Genomic DNA, 22,500 nt, shown 5'->3' with positions numbered 1-22,500 from the left:
CTATAATCATAGGAAGGTTTGGGTTGGAAGAGACCTTAAATACACTCAGGAGAAAAGGGTTGGAGTCGTACATCCATTCACAGGATAAAAGCAACCTCTCCCATGTTTTTTCACAGGTGTAAGTAGAGAATGTTAAGATGGGCAAACTGAGGCAGAGCTGCTCACGACCTTCCTGAAGTACCACATACAGTATTAGATGCCACTGGTTCTTACATTTGATGTCTATGCTGCAGAAAACCCTTCCAAACAGGAGGATGTGTTTATGCAATTACATTGAGGCCACTGAACTCATTTTTGTAATCTATGAAATGTAACATTTTATGCAGAACTAGTTTTAGTGTTTGATTTAAAGTGGTAGTGAATTATAGTCCTTGCCCAGGAAACACTCAAGTGAAGCTTCTTCGTTCAAATATGACTCTTCTAAATCAACATGGAGAGGACTACATGCATGGCCACCATGGGATCCTCACTCTAAGCTCCTGTCTGTACCTCAAGTTACTTTACCCAAATATTATTTACTTACATGCTTTTCAGTGTGATTATGGCTCTCCCAGCTAAGTAGAGACATTTAAATTTTCCGTTTCCTTTTAATTTCCAAATGTTTACACACTATAGCAAGTTTATTGAACTGTTTACTAAAGCCAACACTTGCTCCACTTCATCAACCTCCTTCACAGTTCTTCAGAGTTTTACTCCCTCACAGCTTGTTTCTGGGCTGTGAACAAACCACTCCCTTCTCTCTTTGTCAAAACAAATATTCCTAAACACCAGAATCATCCCCTTCGCCCTGCAGTGGAGCACATTTAAATGCAAACAGACCCTTTTTCTTCAAAATCACTACCAAAATACAAACACACACACTACGCGAGCATTAATGCAGTTGTTGTACTCTCAACTAATTGCTTTGAGGATTTTTCTTCAGACCTCCAAATCTCCTTTCCTAAGTCAGTCACTGCGTAACTGCTCTGTGTAATGTCTATTTGATTTGGCTGGCTGTCTATATGGGTATAAAACACTATTTTCGTCTTTATCTACGATAAGTTCCATTTTCAAGCCACTGACTACATCAGCTACAAGATCTACCTTTTTTCTAGTGCATCACACATTGGAGCTGCTCTATAGATACAACCAGAAAGAGTTCAGTCACCTTCAACACCGAGTCGTAGAATCATAGAATGATTTGGCTTGGAAGGAATCTTAAGGATCATTGAGTTCCGACCCCGCTGACATGGGCAGGGACATCAGCAACAGCCCCATCAGCAACGTTACCTATGTTACAAACAAGACAGGTTCCCAAACGAGCCTGAGTTAAACCACCTCCACCCCAGCGACGTAGCCACCCTCAGATTCTCAGAGCATAAAAGTATAAATTCAGTGTGGCTGAATTCCATACATATGTGCTATTAACAGGGAAGTTGGCGTTTTGACAATCTAAGCTGTATTATAGGCCTAAAACTGGCTGGTGGTGGCTCCTCTGAAGTACGGACACTTCCCTGTGATGATATACTTTTATATATTTACACGTGGGAAAAGCTGAAAAAGGTTAAGGGATTTGCTGACTGAATTGAGAGGGCTGGTTTACCCACCCAAATTTAACTACCAGGCATTGGAAAAGCCTCGCTGTTAAGAAGAATTGCTTGACACGTGAGAGGTCAGGCTACCTAGGCAGGCTGTATCCCCCTGCCAGTCTTCAATCTCCCAGCCAATCATTCACCCAATGCACCATTTCCAATTCTGAAGAAGTTTTCTTCTTAGTTCTCAGCCCATATAAATCTGATCCGTCACTGCAGAATTTCTAATAATATTAGATAAAACTTCACCGATCTCTCTCTGGAATAAACTATTTAATATCCTTTATTTAAGACATGTGTGTGCAATCAATTCCATGGTATTTACTTGTATTGCACACACAGTATTCATCATCTTGACAATTTTTAAAAGTTTTAGAACACCATTTCACTTAACAGCTTAAAAAAAAAAGAAAAGAGAGATTTATTTGATGGTTAACTTTGGAACAAGTTATCTGCATTAACTTCCATTGTTTTGGCATAAAGTAGTTCTGTATATTTTACTAACAACAGTGGAGACATGATAAAGGATGTAGGCAGAGCGCCATAAACAGCTCTCACTGCAACCCACAGCGTTCATGTAAAAACATTAATTTTTAAGAGTTTGATTGGAAGATGTCTCTGTGCTCAGCCACTTGGCTTTTACTAAATACAACCTTGTATAAAATGTACCTGAATATAAGAGTTTTAACTGCGGAAAGACCATTGTAAATCATATGTAGTACAAACTTCTCCACGTGATTGGAATGATATAATGGATACGGCACTCCCTAACCACTAGCTGATGTTCTTTATGACACGTAAATAAATGACCTGAAAATAAACTAATAACAACATGAAACCTTCTAAACCTGTTCAAGTGCATTTCCCAAATGCAGGCTGGATAAAGACTATGTCCAGTTAGCACATTTTTTGTGTTTACATTTTCTCCAGAACATTTTTGCTGCAGCTATCCTATTTTTCCTCTTCCAAACTCACATTAATTATTCTTTTCTGCCACGTTCCAGACAGAGTCATCTCTCCATCCCGTGCCTGCCCAGATCTCGGTCATTTATATATATCAAGAGATTGCTGGACTTCTACAACACCATCCAGAAGTCCATAAGCTGGAGAAGAAACAAGTGCTTGAGTTTTTTTATTTGGGGTCAGTACCTACTGTGCAAAGATCACCAGAGTTTCTAAAATCCTTGTTTAAATTTCAGAAGAGGCAACCTCAGAGAGGCTTAGGATGATATAGAAGAGCTGGGGCAGGAGAAGACATAGGCTTAAAAGTCTAGATAGAAGGAAGAAATAGTTTACAACAAGGGTGGTTAAACCCTGGCACAGGTTGTCCAGACAGGTGGTAGATGTCCCATGGCATGAGGTTCAACAAGGCCAAATGCCGGGTCCTGCACTTGGGGCACAACAACCCTGTGCAGTGCTACAGACTGGGGGAAGAGTGGCTGGAGAGCTGCACGGAGGAGAAGGACCTGGGGGTGTTGGTTGGCAGCCGACTGAACATGAGCCAGCAGTGTGCCCAGGTGGCCAAGAAGGCCAACGGCATCTTGGCTTGTATCAGAAATGGGGTCACCAGCAGGTCCAGGGAGGTTATTCTCCTTCTGTACTCGGCACTGGTGAGACCACACCTTGAGTACTGTGTTCAGTTCTGGACCCCTCATCACAAGAAGGATGTTGAGGCTCTGGAGTGTGTCCAGAGAAGAGCAACGAAGCTGCTGAGGGGACTGGAGAACGAGTCTGAGGAGGGGCTGAGAGAGCTGGGGTTGTTTAGCCTGGAGAAGAGGAGGCTGAGGGGAGACCTTATTGCTCTCTACAACTACCTGAAAGGAGGTTGTGGAGAGGAGGGAGCTGGGCTCTTCTCCCAAGTGACAGGGGACAGGACAAGGGGGAATGGCCTCAAGCTCCACCAGGGAAGGGTCAGGTTGGACATCAGGAAAAAATTTTTCACGGAAAGGGCCATTGGGCACTGGCAGAGGCTGCCCGAGCAGGGCGTTGAGTCACCATCCCTGGAGGTGTTTAAGGGACCGGTGGACGACGTGCTGAGGAGCATGGTTTAAGGGAGTGTTAGGAATGGTTGGACTCGATGACCCAGTGGGTCCCTTCCAACCTGGTGATTCTATGATTCTATGTTAGATGGGGCTCTCAGTAACCTGATGGAGTTGAAGATGCTCCTTTAAGAGTCCTTTCCAATGCAAACCATTCTACGACTCTATGATTCAGAAAAACAAGCTAGAGAACTACCACAGCAGATAGGTAGGATTTAGTTATCAGGAAGAATGCACCTTTTTTTTCAACTTCTGTTACAATGCACACCAGAAAAAATGCCGTAGCATTCTATTTTTAACATGGGAGAAGGATTGTGTTCCTGCTATTAACTTGTGAGAGTGAAATCTTGTACATAAGAAACTTTCCAGAAAAAACTATCACCAAAGCATACAAATATTACCACTTTAAACAGATTCCACAAGGTATTGTCCCTTATATGAAAAAAAAGACCACCACAGAAAATGTTTTAGTTTTATGCATAATATATATGCTTAAACACTCTAAGTTCAAAACAAACAGCAAGATTCACTAATTTCAGTATCACTACTTGCTTTCAAAACTTTCAAAACTATTTTTCTTTCATTTATTCAGATTTTTGAGGATCTCTGACATATTTAACAGCCTATTTTAAAACTTTATGAAGAGTTCTAAGAGCAAGCCTTGAAAACTTTCCCTTTTTGTATACTGGGTATAGATGTTTAGTTAAACAGATGGGTTAAAATTTAAAATAAGTTCATCTATAATAAAAATTCCACATACTAAATCTCAGAATTTCATTTAAAATTTTTGCTATTTTGAATAATAGATTTTTTTTAACTCCCTGATGTATATATTATATATTTTCTTTTCATTTATGCCACAAAAACGCCGCTCGAGGAAACCCATGTACTTTTCCTTGAAGCAGACACATTTTCCGCCGCTCTTTCATAATGTGGTGCCATGTTACATCATATGTGTTTATTCAAGCACTTAATTTGCCCTAATAACAAATTGTTTATGGCAACGGGTTTCTTTCTGTGGCACCCAGAGTCACTTTGAGCATCGTTTTAGTAAGAAAAACGACAAAGAAAAGGATGGAAGGGCCATGATGTCACTGCCTAATGAATAGAAACCATATCAAAAAGACTAACTGGAGTGCTGGTTTAGGTTAGATCAAATTATACGGGCAAGTACTGTGTGTTGTCTACTGGTTTGAGTAGTAGCTCTCCATAAGCAAGGATAATTTGTAAGAAAGGATAGAAGCTAAAAAAAATAATAATAATTTGAATTCATAAAAACTGTCTCTTGTGTTACTGTAGTTACATTTGCAAGCAAAGTTAAAGATAGTTCTGAAGGATTTATTTATTTTAATTACATTGCTATTAAAAAAGGTAAAAAATAATAAAAGGAGACACTCATGACCATATATTATATATTAGAAACCTTCCCCGGGCCTTGGAGCTGGAGCACACACATTTTAAAGCTGCCGCATTTCCTTCATCACTGATGCACCATCAAGGCACAACTTACAATTTAACAGATTAATTGTCTGAGAATTTCCTTCATTTCTCTTTAAACGCAATCTTAAATGCCTCTTCACTAACAAATATTTTTAGTAGAATTGATGTGACCTAAAACTCAATAAAGGTTCTTAGAGAGTTTCTGTTCTTATAATGATTTTGATCGACAGTCATTTCTGTCATTTCCAATAAATAGGAAATTCCACTTTGGCACTTTGCTTCTTTCTTTCTGCTTCTACTAATTTATCCTGTTCCTATGATGAATTTCTGCCCGTAATTACTATAAATGGCTGCAAAACTACATAACCATGCACACATATTACTGGCCAAACACTTTACAAACACCAAAGCTGCAATGGGTATCTCTGAGCTTTTTCAAAAGTCAGAATTTTGTCCACTCTGTTCTAAGGAAGGTCTTGAAAGTAGTTCTTTGGAGGCCAATCAGGAACAACTACGTTAGTATTTAATTGGGGTTTATATTTATGTACACATTTATATATTCATATTTTTTATATTTGATGTTATGACTCACCAGACAGCACTGTTTGAGGCTGAAAGGGGGGAGATGTAGATTAGATATTAGGAAGATATTTTTTCCAGTGAGGGTGGCCCAGGGTGCCCAGGGCAGTGGTGGCTGCCCCATCCCTGGAGGGGTTCAAGTCCAGGTTGGATGGAGCTTGGAGCCCCTGAGCCACCGTGAGGTGCCCCTGCCCGTGGCAGGGAGGATGGAACTACTTTACGGTTCCTTCTAATCCAACCCATTCTAAGATTCTATGATGATTCTGATTTGTATTTCCCTACTTCTCAAAAGACTGCAACAACAAATACAAAACTGGGAGAGCAGTCTCAGTTCAATTACTTTTTCTTCAATTTTTTTTCCCCCTGAAACTACTGTCACATTCTGCTCCGCAGCAAGACAGGGTTGCTGAGTGTGGTCTAATGTCCCAAAGCTGAGCTACAGTTCAAACTTAAATGCTCAAAAGAAGATTCCCAATATTTAAGGAATTTGATATTAGGGTTTATTGAACTTGTCACATACTTTCAGGGATCTAATTTCACTTTCTGATCTTTAGCAATGGTTGTAATTCTTCATTCAGAAGAGGGAAGAGATTACTTGTCAGCAGTAATCTCTAACACAGATAATGCCATATAAATATTAGGGGCTTATAAGCATGGACAAGGATTAGGAATGAAGAGAGAGAACAGAAAGAAAACTGAACAGAGCCAAGATTAAGCACTGGGAAGGGCACGACAAGAAAAAAAATACAAGGTCTGCAGCTCAGCTTGTCTTCCTACAGTAGAATGTATATTTTCCTGAGTAGAATAAATAGAGTTTACACAGATTTCCCTGTTTGTGAACTGCAAGATACAGAAGTAAGGAAATATTATTTGAGATGCGATCATTTCCTTTGTTTTTTTTCTCTCATCTTCTCTCTTCTACAGGAGAAACGCAGAATAGACTTGGGGAATCATTGAGGTCAGAAGGTCCCTGGTCTGACTTTCGGCTCGTAGCCCATCCAGTTGAACCAGGTTGCTCAGAGCCTCATCCAGTCAAGTTTTAACTATCATTGAAAGCCAAGTATGAAGATTTCGCACTCAGACATTAGATGGGTCAGCGGCCTCGCTGCTAGCAGCCTGCAGAAGGGACTATAAGGTGACAAATGTTAACAGTAGCAACCGGACTAAATCTCCCCTCTTTCAGCTTAAAACTGCTACCCCTCATCATATCACTGCACTCTCTGATAAAAAGCTAGATAATATCTAGCATCCATATTTGATACTGCCAAAAATTCCCACTTTCACATAGTATTTACACATTTCTTTCCAATCTAGCGTCACTCTGATTCAACAACGCTCATATTAGTTTATTCGCTAAGATGCCCATATCTGTACCTCAATATAAGGATTGTCAAACCGATCTCTAACTTTCCCCTCAACGTCACATTTGAATTTCTAACATTAAGATTCCTGCTCAAAAAACGCTGTAAAACTTACATCCTAGATGACCAGGGTTTTAGTAAAGCAATTCTTATTCCCTCAAATACATGGAAAGGTACTACTTTCCAAAACATAAGCCTGCAGTGAAGCTATGTAGAACAGGAACAAAAGCAGGTGAAACTACTCCAAAACAAATATATCCCCAAAAGTCTAAGCTTTCCTGGTTTTGAATCCTCTGTGCTGCTGCTCTTGCTAGACATTATTACAGCCAAAAGCACATTTAGCATAATCCAGTACTTGTGGGATTATTCCATTTTGTTACGTATTTACTCTGACAAACAACTTCAACAATACCTTAAGTACTTTAGGTCAGCAAAAAAAATATCCGATAGTGATTAGTCTGCATTTTAATACTGGAAGGGAGACTCTAGACCCACTGAAGTCAAAGGCAAAGCTCACTTTGCCATCATGAGAGACAGAGTTTGACCCTAAATATATTATTTCTGAATTCACATCTTCAATTTCCTGAAATCCTTTAACAATAAATGAAAGAATCTGTGCAGTTATAATTTCTAAGAACATTTTTCTCAACAAATGAAATGGTGATCATTTAAAAACTCCTCAGAAAGATGGTAATGAACTACAATACATATTTTATAACACAGATGAAAATAACTTATGCATTATTTTGCACAAGATATGAAAACATGAATTAATTGATAGTATAGAAAAAAAAGAGTTATTTTCCCTATAACTAAACATCATGACTGTGTAGATCTGCTACACCGACACTGCAAGGTAACAGATAACACTTTCAGAGCATGAAAAGTCACCTTGATAACAACCGCCAGAAACTTAGGAATTGTGGACTGAAGTTCTGCTTCTGCAGAAGTTCAAAAGAATGAATTACACCACGGGAGAAAAAGTTAGGCTTGTAAGAATTACAAGGGTTTTTAAGGTTCTTTGGGATCCTAAAGGATTGGTCATGTCTATTAGTGCTTACTTAAACAGAAAAACACCAGCTCAGCTCTCGAGTGCTTATTTAGAAGATGCAAATTTCACATAGAGCTCCAGATCTTGCTAAATAGAACTGGAAATGGGTGTTTGAAAACTGATATCACACCTTAAATCATCTTTTCTTTTTTTTTTTTTTTAATTAAAACTAATAGCAGGATCCCATAACATATAATTTCCTGTTTTGTGGAAATACTTCTAATCAGGATATAGAGGATGGATGTCCCCTTTAAACAGGCTGTTTTGTAGCATACGCAATGCAGGAGGGAGTGCTATCATAACACTTCAATAGTTAAGGGACTTTATGAGAAAAATACTTCCAAATGTTTCCTAAAACCTTCCAAACCGCACCAAAGAACATTATCGTAATATTATGTTTCCCTATGGCCTCCAATATTTAAGCTTGCGATTCTTGAGATGATATTTGGATGAAAAATATAAGTTTATGTAATGTATAAATTGTTCCTAGAAGAAAAGTTGCCTTTAAAATTACTCTGTATAGATGTCAGATATTTTACATTTTCGATATCCTTTCCACATGAATTGAACAAATAGTCTGCTCGTGCTTTGAGCTGCACGTGAAGAGTCTGTAGTTTAAAAGCGAACAGTCACCGTGTGATCTTATTCATAGCAAATACTGAAAACAATAACTGTCCTAACTGATTACATATCAAGTTACCCTTAATAAATATCCATATTTCTTGCACAGTATACATAATCCATATAAACTGTATACCATATATCAATAACATATTTCAGCGAATCCACCATCAAAGAGTTCGTTTACAGTAGGTTTTCATTTGACTCCGGGTTGTAATGTTCTGTGCAAGCATAAGCTAACCATTTCAGTGATTTTGCCAGCAAGCTGCTTTTTGGCAGATTATTGGCAGTACGCATTGGCAACAAACTAGTGCAACTAAGCCCTTCTTATAACTCACAGGTAAATAATGATTTTAATAAATTTATGTAAAATGTTCCACTTGCTGACATCTGGTTTTGATAATTCACCCGACTGTGCAAATGTAAACTTCTGCGTGTTGCTCAGGAAAAAAGCATATTTCACCTTAATTATTTAACACTTTCTCAGGTACCCCAAGAAATAAATAAGCAATGAAACCTACTTGCACTTGAAGGTTTAACTGAAGAAAGTTTTATCTGAAAAAGCTAGAGAAAATAATAAAAAAATAACTATTGCATGCACGCAAAAATCTAAAACGCACTTTGTCATTAATATAACATTCAAACAATGATCATAGAATGGTTTCACAGAATCACAGAACCACCAGGTTGGAAAGGACCCACTGGATCATTGAGTCCAACCATTCCTAACACTCCCTTAAACCATGTCCCTCAGCACTTCATCCACCCGTTCCTTAAACACCTCCAGGGAAGGCGACTCGACCACCTCCCTGGGCAGCCTCCGCCAGTGCCCCATGACTCTTTCTGTGAAGAATCTTTTTCTGATATCCAACCTGAACCTCCCCTGGTGGAGCTTCAAGACATTCCCTCTTGTCCTGTCCTCTGTCACTTGGGACAGGGGTTGGGGTTTGGGCTGGAAAGGATCTTAAAGCTCATCCAGTTCCCACCCCTGTCATGGGCAAGGTCACCTTCCACTGGATCAGGTTGCTCCAAGCCCCATCCAACCTGGTCTTGAACCCCTCCAGGGATGGGGCAGCCACCACTACTCTGGGCAATCTGGGCCAGTGCTTCACCACCTTCACAGTCAAAAATTTCTTCCTAATAGCTCATCTAAATCTCCCCTCTTTCAGCTAGAACATTACCTCTCATCATATCACTGCACTCCCTGACAAAGGGCCCCTCCTCAGATCTCCTGTAGCCCCCCATAAACACAGGAAGGCTGCTGTAAGGTCTCCCCAGAACCAGCATTGAGGACTTCAAGGGAAATGACAAAATCAAAAGCCTTTAGTGACCCAGAAAGTTCCTTCAGTTCTTCCCTTCATCTATAACCACACCTCCGGCTCTCAAGATTCTGGTTCCTCAAACTACCATGATCCTTCTGGTGATGACTACTGCCTGCTGCTCCCATGCTCCATGCTCCCATGCTCCTAAAGTCCTCCAACTCCAAACGCTGGGAGAAACACGCTCAGCATGAACGTGCAATCATAATTAGGGGAAGCAACGTACTTTAAAAGGGTTTACATAGCAAACATCCATGCCCATTCTGCTCGTGGATACTCCTCGAGGTTCTATTAAATAACAGCTTTAAATGTAATGAATAGGGAACAATTACGAAGCATCAGATTTTACGTGTGCTCAAATCAGCCCAGAATTTGCTTGCTGCTTTTGAGCCTTTATTCATTTATGGAGCCGACAGTTTAGAATTTTGTGAGGCTTGGCAACATGGTTAAAGCCCAGAGAATTCTTGTTGAGATCTATTGGATGTGCTGGTGAAACTCGCTGTTGCTATAGTGGACTTGCTTTTAATTCAATCTGTTTCAAGGATTCAGTGTCCTTCCAGCACGTTGGAGACCTAAGGGCATATATTTGTATTGTTTAAAGGCAGGAAATTCTGTGAACTGAAATGAGAACATATCCCTTTTGCCTTTACGGACTTTTGTTACTTTCTCTTCCTTTTGGAGTTTGGAAACAAAACCAGTGAAAGCTGAAAGTCTGAACAATAGTGAATTACTTTCAAGGAGAAAAAAGTAAAATACTAAGTATACTTTTATAGCTTTATTCATACACTTTGTATATATGTAAATTGGACTTATTCAGGCATCAGAAAACACTCTTTGGAGCGGGGCCTTAGACTCCAAAAGGATCATACTGCTTTTGTCATAAAGGACTGTGGACTTTGCTGTTTTACTTTATTATTATTCCTTTACTATCCTGTATTAACTTGTACCCCACTGACTTCCTGACAGAGCCTATTTGTTTCATGCTAACCACAGAAGTAGGGCAGTCACATTTTTATTTTAAGGAGAAAAACTATGACTCTTTGCAGTCCTTGTACTTTAACTCCTTGTCCAAAGAGTCGCACATCCCTCTTTTAATTGATGCAAAAGGTAGGTCTGGATTCTGGGACCACTGACACTGTATAGACATATGAAATGAGAACTGGAGAAAGATGAACAGGGAGACATTTTCTGCTAAAATTAAAGAGTCGGACAGATATTACATTTTAGACAATTACAGCATCAAACTTTCTCAGAGGAGCTCTGTACTAATTACCAGACGCACTGGAGGCAGAGTGGCTGCATTAGCAGTGATACCTGATCTCAGCAGGACGCACTAATCCCAGTCCAGTACCAGACAAATACATCCACACAGCTTTCGGTGTTCAAACTAGCTTGGCTAGAGTAAAGTATCTTTATTATACACAATGAATTATAGTGTACTGCTTTATAAGAATCGGATTATAGATTATAGCCATGGTTATGGCTCTCAGCAATACTCCTGCCACATGAAAGACTACAGAGATCCAACTAAGTCTGCAACAAAACTTGCTGGGGGACAGCTTGTGTGCAGCTACCTAAAGTGCAACCATTTCAGCAAGAGCCTCAACACTTACCCAGCACTTACACAGCAGTGTTCCTTGCGTACAGTGAAGAACAAGTTGACTGTTCCTATCTATGAGCTTAACGGCTAAATATAAGTTAGAGTGGGACATAAAGCTTGAGAGAGACACTGGACACCCAAGACACTGCTTGGCCACTAGATCTCTCCTAGATAATGTTCACACTTGCTAATCCCTCTTCCTGGACAGCAGCAATTATGACATTGGTGAATGGCAGGACTTTGGTTTATTTGCTTTCTTTTGGCACGGTGCTTTGTGTGCATCTGATCTGTTCTTGGAGGTTACAACAACCGAAGCAGGGATCACAATAAGACACTACCAATCATCACAATAAACACAGCTCAGCTGTTTCCATGCGGTCAAAGCCTTTGGTGGAGAAGAATCTTAAGAGAAGACCTGAAAGAGCATGAAGAAGTGGTTTTACTTTAAGTGCTTGCAATAATGACTTCCAAAGAAACACTCCTTGACCATCAGTCCTGGGGAATAAAGAGCGGAAAGGTACTCATGTTCATCCGTGGATTATCTGTCTTGAAGATCTCTACATAAAAGCGAGGGGGATCCATAACAACTAGCTGTAATACTCCTACAGTCCTTCCTGCAGAGGTGGGCAATGAAGAGGGAGGCTTGGCTTCAACATGAGACATCACAGAGTACATCACCTTTTTCATGGAAAAAGTGGGTATGGTAAATGTAGCACCTATGATAACCAGAATTAGCCCAACTAATCTTGGGGTGTTCTCTCTTACTCTGAGTACACTAATCTAACAGGTTTCCCCAAGTGATCAAAGAATAACTAACATTATTTCTTGAATATATGATGTAAACATTTATATGCTGCTACATTACAACGTATACATGTTTAAAGTAGCTTAAGCCACCAGTTTACAGGGCCTGCTTACCTTATTCTCAGTTCTTCTGAAAGTGTAGTTAAAGACTCTTAGGGAAAAAATTACAACCAAGTTCATGAACTACACAAAAAACTGGCTGTGACACCATTTATTAAAAGTTATGATAGACTAGAAGGTCCAACTAAAAGGAGCAGATGCACTGTTTGCAAAGTTGTAGCTGCAGACAGGATTTTTTGTGCCAAGATCAAAAGAACAAGGTGTTCATATAAATGGCATTTTTATTTTGATCCTATTCTATATGAGCTCGAGGAGAGATCAAAGGAAAAACTACCCAGGTTTCACTATTAACACTTAACATAGCTCCAGTCAGAAAATCCTTTCCAGATTGCTAGTGCAATTTAAAGCCGAGCACTTTTCTGTTCTGTTGGGTATTATACCTGAAGGCACGGTTTAGATTCCTTGACTACCTTTTCAATTGTGGAAAATTGCTCCTAATACATAATTTCAGTTATTTTCATTTTCACGACAGCAACCCCCAGACACTTCAGATTTGGGGACTACACTGTTTGGGGTTGTACCCACTGTTCCAGAGAGACAGATTGTAGGGACAACCTATTACCAACTGCATTCAACAGTCAGGAAATTCAATACCGTCGGAGTCAAGTACTAAAGTCTGGTTCAGCCCCTGCCAATGGCAGTTCCACTGGAAGTAAAGTACACCAGCTTCAACTGAGTATGTAAACAAACCTAATGGGCCTTTAAAACATGTAAAGGTTCCTCCTGATAGCTGGCAAGAATAAATGTGCTTCAATACCTTGTATTGCTTATTATGACATTATCCAGGACTACTACTATTAATTAATGGTTCTATTGCCGCTCTTAGAATCCAGCTATGTTGCATAAAGAAAAAAATAATAATATATTTGATTTCTTACAAAGCCAAAGTATGCTAACAAATTTTCATATTTATTCTTTCTTTGAATGTAAGCTTCTCATTGATAATTCAGTGATTGAGAGCAGAAAGAATTTCTTTGACGTACTAAGACTGCAGAAATCTGCTAATAAACAGGTACAGCTTATCAAATAACCTTTGGAAAAATCAGCAATCTAGCACTCATAAGGAAAGAAAAAAAAAAAAAAGAGACTGTACGCCCTTCTTCCCTCCAATAATGCTATATTAAAGCATTCGTGTTACAAAGTCATTCCAAAGTTTACTGTAAATGCCAAAAAGTGGGCATCGATCCCACATGAGCTGGCTCAGCTACGGCCCACCATCTTGAACATATTCATTTTATCCAACTCAATTCCAGGAAGGGGTTTTGGATTTTGTTTTGGGGTTGGGTGGGTTGACTTAACTCTAATAGCAGTGGATTGTACATACACAAAGAGATGGCAAAGTCGTGACTCCGCGAACTTGCAAAGTCAATGCTAAATACATGCAGGTGAGCTGTGGCCTGGAGTGAACATTACATTTATGGGTTAAACAAGACAAAACATCTCATGTGCAGTCAGAATATGTTCATGTTACACACAGCAGCCAGCTGGCTATAAATCCAAGAAGTAAGCTGGAAAGCTTTAGAGTTTAAATGGATGAATACAGATATAAATGGAAGAAAAGTGGTTTGTTGCTATATGAATGGCTTTTAACCGAAAAGAGTGGATTGCTTTTACGAGAGTTTTCCAAAAGAGTAACCTTGTTGAGATAAAAAAAAATAAATAAGTATGATGATTGGGACATTCCATGTATTTATGTTTTCTGTTTTGTTTTGAGACAGAGCAGTCTGATTCACTGCATCTGAACAATTATAGCATAGCTTTACATACAGGTGTTCTTAGTCAGTAGGGACACAATTTCTTCAATAATACCTCTGCAGCTGATGATCCATAAACAGGATTACTCTATTAATTTATTTCAGATTCAAATTACCATGAGCTGAGCTGTGAGAAGCCATGAACTGCTTTTCTTGCCATATTTCGAGCTCTTAAGTAACACATGCTATAGCCTTCTCTACCCTATACACGAATCCCTAAACCCATGGCCAACGATCCTATCTGCACACAAAACCACCAGACCACCTTGATGTTGCTAAATCAACAGCATTCTGGCAAGCCACAGAGAATGAAAGAGTAATTTCTTAGACTTTCTTCTCTTTTTATGAAATGACTAGTAGAATCTTCTGAAACACAGACCCAAGAAATGCCCTAATAGGTTTACATCAATGGAACCAACTCCAATATCAGCTAAAAATTCAAGACATAAAGGAATTTCACATGCGTGTTCTATGTTTATATTCATTTAGAAGTAATACATGCATATACGTCACACGTGTATATATGTTATATTTGTGTAGATATAATAATTTTTACAAAGTTTTTTGATGTTTAAAAGTAGCTGTAAACTCATGGTTTTGATGTACTCACTGTTGACAGAATCAGATGGAAACTGTAGGAAGGCTGATAACAAGTTTGCTCCCCTAAACCTTTCTCCTATGTCACTGCACTTTCTGAATGCGAATAGAGAGGGAAAAAAACAAAGATTTGCTGTTCTTTACAGTCACGCAACGAAAGTGTAGGTTAAGTACAGGAAGTATTTGCAGATTTCAGATATTTTGTGGACCTTTGTTGCTTTTCCTTGCATTCAGATCTAATCTCAGCCCCAGCACAGAGCTGGACTTTCATGTTCTGCAGTCCTTCACTAGTAGAAAACCCAACCCACTGTCACACTTAGGGGAAAGTGGACTCAATTTTAACTTCAGCTTTTTATTTATGCTAATGCATTAAGGAAAAAATGTTTCACTAGGAAAAGAAGGCTTAAAACAACACTGCTGAATAAATTAATAAAAATATTTCATGTATATTCATAGTATAACATGCCTACAGACTAGAAAGATGTAACTTTTAGAAGAAGTGTGGATAGATAATGTGATGTTCTACATCAAATATGTCACAATCAGGTGATTTTTGATCCCCATGCATATAAAAACACTAGGAGTTTCCTTTTCTATAATTTCTGATACCAAATACGTATACACCTCCAACTCACTCAAGTTACCACTAATAACTACTAGAATATTTTCAGAATGTCCTTCAAACGGAAGTACTCTTGCTACAATTTTGAAAAAGCAATAGATTGTATTTGGTTTTTCAGCTTCAATCAAGCCTCAATTTTGGATTATATGGCTGAAGTCAGAATTCTTAAAATAAGTCAGTTTTTTATAGAACCAATTTCTGGAGAAAAAAAAAAATCCCCTTACAATTTGAGTGTAATCAGCTCTTCTAATATAACTGCTTCTGATTTGGAAGTAAAGTACATGACCATAAGTAGAAGGAGGGCTGCATGATGAATGCAAGAGGTGTTCCACCAGTACTCATGAGAATAAGCATAAACACCCCAACATCGTTTTTATTTTATTAAGCTGTTCTAGCACTTTCAGCTCTCAGAAACATTTTTGTACTAACATCAGTGTTTCACGTTACACAACTTTGCCTATTGTCTCTTATTACCCAGATCCTTTTTCTCCTTCCTCTCCAAATCAAATGTTTCCTTAGTGCAGGAAGGCACTGCATCCTAGTTATATTACACACTTATATTTCATTATGCATTTCCTGTGCATACAAAAAGGCTACTGCCTTGGTCATGTGAAATGCTGAGCACTTTCCTATCGCAGTAGCCAACGGGGAGTTTGGGCGTGTTGCAGAGGAAGGGCTCCTAGCACGATGGAAAACTTAAATATCAAATTTGTCAATCAGGAATATTTGGCATTGAAAATAGTTCTGAATATGAATAGGAAAATATCTGGCTGTCAGATATTCAGAAGCATTATATGCCAATACAATGTTAGGGAAATTGCCAGCTCGCACAAGAGCATTCAGCTAACTCTTGATGGATCACCTGTACCTTTGGGAGCTTCCTAGAAGCACGTTCCTCCTTTTCATTTATTGTCCTTTGTGAAGAAAACAGGAGATGAAACTCTCACCAGAAAGTAACAAAAACATTAACCTCTAAGTACTCTGGATTTTGGTAAACAGTGAGATCCCTGGAAATTTTAGCTTCTGCATATGAATTAGAGGAGAATAATGAGACTGAGCAAAAAGTCATGGACTATGTTCATCAATATGTGCCTTTTTATGTAAACTAGACTGTTAAATGAAAAGCAGTTTTCAGAGTCTCTTAACAGGCAATCACCTTAAAATTAATCAAAGTGCTATTTTGTTGTTGATTTTTTTAATTCAGGAAGTGCTCCTTTGGACACTTAGAAAATTGCTTGGAGCAGAGACTGCTTCAGCCTTGGGACTTGTGTCTCGGAGACAATCTCTCCCACAGCAGGACTGTGCTGGCAAAGTGTGTGAGCACTGATGGTTCTGCTCACCAGTCAGTGAGCGACACACATGCTTCCCCGGTTCCATGCTTCCCAGTTCGTGTCACTGGACAACAGCAGGAACAGACAGATGTGTCCCAAATGGACCTTTCTAAAGGACAGAAAGTCATTGGGACAACGGGTGCTGATTAGGCTCGAGATGAGAGTAGGTGACAGCCTAGAGGATCTATGGATGAAGAAGAGACTTGGTATCAACATGACTTACTAAAGCAGGACTGTGTGGTCGACGTCATTGCACAGCGTCATACAAAACAGTGGGAACCACGATGTCTGGGATCTGCTTACCTGCCACTGCTTTAGGTCATAGTCCCCAAAATAAAAGAATTTCAGTTATTAGCAGAATTTAAGCTGATTATCATCATGCCCTTACTTTTCAATAATTTCTTTTCTCATTTACCTGTGGCTTTCCCTGCTCGTTATTTCTACTAATGTACCTCCTCCAAATTCTTCATGAACAATTTTGGGATTTTTTCCTATATGCTTCTCCTTAAAATATTCCTGAACTTACTTGTTCGGTGCCTAGCAATGACTTGTTAAAAAAATAAATCTCATAACAGTAACACAGTGATAGATATCAAAGGTGAAAATTGGAAATTATTTTGCACTCAAACAGCCTGAAAACATCTTCAAACGGCATCTAGAGAAAACGTCTGGTTTTGTCTATAGTTGTATTTCCTTAATAGTTTTTGATCAATTTAGTTCAGCAAGAATGACCAACTTAGATTTTTCAGTGTCTTGAAGGACCTTATTTCATGAATTTGTATAAAAGGCAGAAAAGTAGATCTAAGTGCTTAAAAAGCAGCCAGGAATATGTGCAAGAGTTTGTTGAAATAGTGCAATTAGATTCAAAATACGAAACACTCAAATTGCTTCTGACATTTGGTCAGAGTTTCTTTTGAATTTGCACCTACGAACAATAAAAGAAACAACCACTGGTTCTGAAGGAGACTGATTATTTCCTTTGCAATATTTTACCACAGAGCAGTTATTCTCTCTTTCTACCAGATCTGACAGCCATTCAAATGCACTGGTTTTGCTGCACACTAAACTAGAAATACGATCTCTACTTGGATATTCGTCTCAAAAATATTTCCTTCTGTCAATTCTCAGTAACTGCATTCAATAACAAGCGTGACTATTGAACTTTTAAAGTATCAATGTTCACTCGTCTTCCTGAGCTTACACATTGAAGCTGCAGGGAATAAAGATGCTGAAAGACTGTGATCTCTCCCCATAGTTTAGATGCTTATCATAACCTTTTGTGATACTTAATTGGCACTCCTCCTTCGGTTCTAAATGGATGATTCACAGAGTCGGTCTTCCAGGAACCAACCACTTCAGCTATTCTCTGCACTTCCTTCAACTCTTCCTCAATCGCATCCAGCCCTCTGCTTGACCCCACCTTTAATAGATGTTCAGCTGCTGAATCTGAGGTAAAACACATATTAAGCCTTTCGAGAAGAGAATGACTAATCAACACCTAAAATCAGATGAGAAGCAGTGCTTAGTTTTGTTGCATATGCATCAGATGACCACAGATGGTGAACATTAGCAAACAAACAACAGGGAAAAAACAAGGTTTTGCATTAGAAGGAGAAAAAGAAGGTTGAAGAAAATGCCCACCTCTCAGAAGACATTAAGCATCTTACAGAAAAAAGGAAAGAGTAGAGAGGTCAGGCATAAATTCTGCTGCCACTCCAGCAGAAATATAGGAGCGAGCTTCATATGATCTCAGACGCTGACTGAGGGTCACACCAGGACACAGAAGGAAGCAACAGATGAATGAGATGGCTATTTCAAAAGGTCTGCAGTTCTCTAATGCTAAATTTATACTCAGATGCTTAGAGTGAAAAGTGTAACAAGTAACTTCCTGAGTTAACATCATTAGGGGGAAAAAACGCACTGAACCAAATGGAAATCCAGTGTCTGGGAGTCAACATGAACATCTGAATCAGCCACATGAATGACAAGGGCTGAAGTTACACTCAAGGAAAAAAGTAGATGAAAACAGAGAAAACCACCACAGAATATTTTTCTGAAACTACTGTATCTTATTCTTCCAGCAGCACTGGCCCTCAAACCGCCCACCTGACCCGCGACATCGGAGCTCTTCCCGAATACACACCGGTAAGGGATTATTAGACCACATGAAGTTCAAAACCAGCCTTCTATCCACCAATTATTTGGGATTTATGCCCCACATCCCTTCAAACCATACCCTAGTTATACACAATACACAATTTTTGTATATACAAAAATATACAATCATTCATTGCTTTCAGGTAAGAATACTGCATTACAAAACATCTAACTAAAAATTTAATTTACCTGTTTGGTTTTTTTTTTTTCGCATTAAAGTCATTAAACCCCCTCAGCTACTTCACTGATCTTGAGCAGATTTTCATGGAGATGTGGTAAAAAAAAAACCCATGATCACATCTACCTGGAATCATCTACACAGAAAAGTTTTACTTTCTCCTTTCTGCAATTATTCAAGAGAAGAAAATAACAGGGCACTGATTCCTTTTAGCTCTGTTGTCACAAATGGCAGAAGTAACTCCTGGTTGTGTATCATTCTGAGGTGGCTTCAGTAGCACCGTTAAGGACTTCTTGCCAAATGGCCAAGACAGATGAGGGAAGCCTCCTAGTCCCAGCTCTCCTGATTATCAGCTATCAACGTTTTCAGCAGTCTCTTGACTTCTTTGGCCAAAATAGCTGCTTATTTTGCTCTGTTACCAAGACCAGTGGTACCTGATCTACTTTTCTGGCTTCTTAATTCTACTGTACCACAACCAACAGCAACAATAAGAATTATTTTTTAGAGGAACACATTAAAAAGATCCACGTTTTTCTAAAATATGTTTCTCCTAGGTATAGCGTTTACAAAGAGAAATAGAAAATGCTATTTTTAAAACGCTGGGAATGTAGTCCTTAACTCAAAATAGTTCCAGAATTATCCATTTCAATTCAGAACTTGTGTCTAACTTGGATATTTAGTACGTTTACTCGGAGTTTTATAGCATACTAAATGGTTTCACTACTTTTTACAGAAGCAATAGAGAATTATTTGTACTCGGATTCAGTAATGGAACCCATAAGCCAATGATCTTCCATTTCTGAAGTTCCCTAGTTATCCTGAAATAATAAAAATACATCAAGACAGCAGCAAGAAAGCAAGTGGCCAGTTCTCAATAGCGTCTCAACAATAAACCAGCAGAACCATGATACTTCACCAGAATGTTCAAAAACTAAATTGAATGGCAGCATGATTGCAGTGGTTCCAGTTATGTTAATTAGGCTGGATTCATGGTTCATTGATGCTGCAATTATGCTGCAAAGAAATGCTGCAAGCATGCTATCTCATCCTCTTGCAGCCTGCTGAGTGTGCGGCCATTATTCTTCTTGTGGCAAAAAGACTTTCTAAAGAGGTAATATGTAGGAGTCACATTTATACATACACCTCGCAGAAGACGCAATTAGACAATTGCATTTTGATACTTTCTTCTTTTTCAGGTTTAATAGGAAAAATTGCTTTGCAGGTTCATTGGCCATTTTTTAAGCATACTTTACTATGCCAATTTGCATACTGAGCATACAAATTATAAGCCTTATTAGCCACGTTTCAACCACAGGGTAAGAAAAGGAAGTGAAGAGTTTTGCCCAAAGTTACGTACTTCTTCAGTGGGAAGAGAACCTAAATATCTCCCACCTTTTTTTGATCACAGAATCATAGAATGGTTTTGGTTTGAAGAGACCTTAAAATTCATCCAGTTCCAACCCATCTGCTGTGGACAGAGACCCCTCCCACTGGATCATGTTACTCAAAGCCTCATCCAACCTGGCCTTGAACACCTCCAGGGATGGGGCAGCCACAACTTCTCTGGCCAACCTGGGCCAGAGTCTCACTACTCTCAGAGGAAAACATTTCTTCCTAATATTTAACCTAAATCTCCCTTCTCTCAGCTAAACCCCATTACCCTCGTCCTATCACTACAATTCTGATCCAGAGCCCCTCCCCAGCTTTCCTGGAGCCCCTTTCAGTACTGGAAGCTGCTCTAAGGTGTCCCTGTGGCCTTCTTCACTCCAGGCTGAACAACCCCAACTCTCAGCCTGTCCTTGCATGGGAGGTGCTCCAGCCCTCATGAAGATCATCTTCATGACCCTCCTCTGCACTCATTCTAGGCATGTCCTTCCTGTGCTGACATCTCCTGACTGTCCATTGTGGATAGGAAGCACACAGAACCCAGAAAGCAAAACTCTCTGCTTGAAAGATGATTTAAATAAGTGGCCGGTAGTTTTCAGTGTTTCCCTTCACCCCAAGCTCCAGCCCATGTATCAGTAGGAAGGAGGTCTGCTGTGACTCATGCAACCATGGCATGGCAGAGGTTCTGCCAGGTTGCCTGGAGCTTGATTTTGCAGATCTTCAGAAGACAATTATATCCAACTAAATAAAATATGACTTTGTGATAGAAGAAGACAGTCAAATCATCAACGACATAATCATCTGATGACCCAAGTTATTTTTTAACAAAAAGCACATCTAAATCTATCTGCTTGCAATGGAGAAACTTTGCTATTATTTTATTTATCATTAGTTAATAGTTATATTATTAGTTAATAGTAATTAACTATTGTTAAGTGTTCAAGTTATTCCTGATAATTAAAAATACATTAAATATACCTGCAGATATGATAAACCTGCAGACGATGAACATCAGAGTTAAATTAGCATCTTGACATCAATTTTGAAATAAATATTTTTTTAATAAACTATAATATTGCTAGATTCAGTCCAAGAAAATTTAATGCGGTGCTTAATTCCGCAATATCAGATTGCTAACATTACTGTTTCCTTATTCTCCAAGAATTTTTTGGTAGGTGAAACCTTTGTTGCCTGTTCCTTGGCAATAAAAGCTTAAGCAAACCTTAATCACAGAATCACAGAATCACAAGGTTGGAAAGGACCCATTGGATCATCGAGTCCAACCATTCCTAACACTCCCTAAACCATGTCCCTCAGCACTTCATCCACCCGTTCCTTAAACACCTCCAGGGAAGGCGACTCGACCCCCTCCCTGGGCAGCTGTTCCAGTACCCAATGACTCTTCCTGTGAAGAATTTTTTTCTGATATCCAACCTGAACCTCCCCTGACGGAGCTTCAGGCCATTCCCCCTTGTCCTGTCCCCTGTCACTTGGGAGAAGAGCCCAGCTCCCTCCTCTCCACAACCTCCTTTCAGGCAGTTGTAGAGAGTAATAAGGTCTCCCCTCAGCCTCCTCTTTCCTCTTTTAAAAACTAGCCCCCTCAGAAAACACATTTCCCGATGTTTTTATTCTCAAAGGACCATCATGTGGAAGCAGGTGTCTAAACAGAAGGCAGGTCAATGCACACGTCCGAAGAACTAAGTGTCCTTAGAGCCTAATTTCCAGGTTCACAATTGACGTAGGCACATAGAAGTTCAAGTCTCATTAAAATCCAATGTTTTTTAATGGGTCTTTTAAAAAATTTAAAGGAAATTTTGAAAAAAATTTGATACTGGCCACTTCAAAGCTGGCTTTCCGAACTCTGGGATGATTGAATTTCCATAATATGATTACGCTTGTAACAGAGCCGGACTGAAAGCTAAGTTCAGCTTTCAAACAGTCTCCCCAAAATAGTTGCAGATGATGTGTAT

General features: G+C 39.2%; 1 protein-coding gene across 19 annotated transcripts in view; it reads right to left on the bottom strand.

Annotated features, from left to right (window-relative positions):
- Nucleotides 1-22,500, bottom strand: part of GTDC1 (glycosyltransferase like domain containing 1) — a 196,541-nt gene that overhangs the window by 40,052 nt on the left and 133,989 nt on the right. The window lies entirely within an intron of this gene.

Source organism: Cuculus canorus, chromosome 6, assembly GCF_017976375.1.
Source record: "Cuculus canorus isolate bCucCan1 chromosome 6, bCucCan1.pri, whole genome shotgun sequence".
NCBI lineage: Eukaryota > Metazoa > Chordata > Aves > Cuculiformes > Cuculidae > Cuculus > Cuculus canorus.
This window is presented reverse-complemented; position numbering and strand designations above follow the sequence as displayed.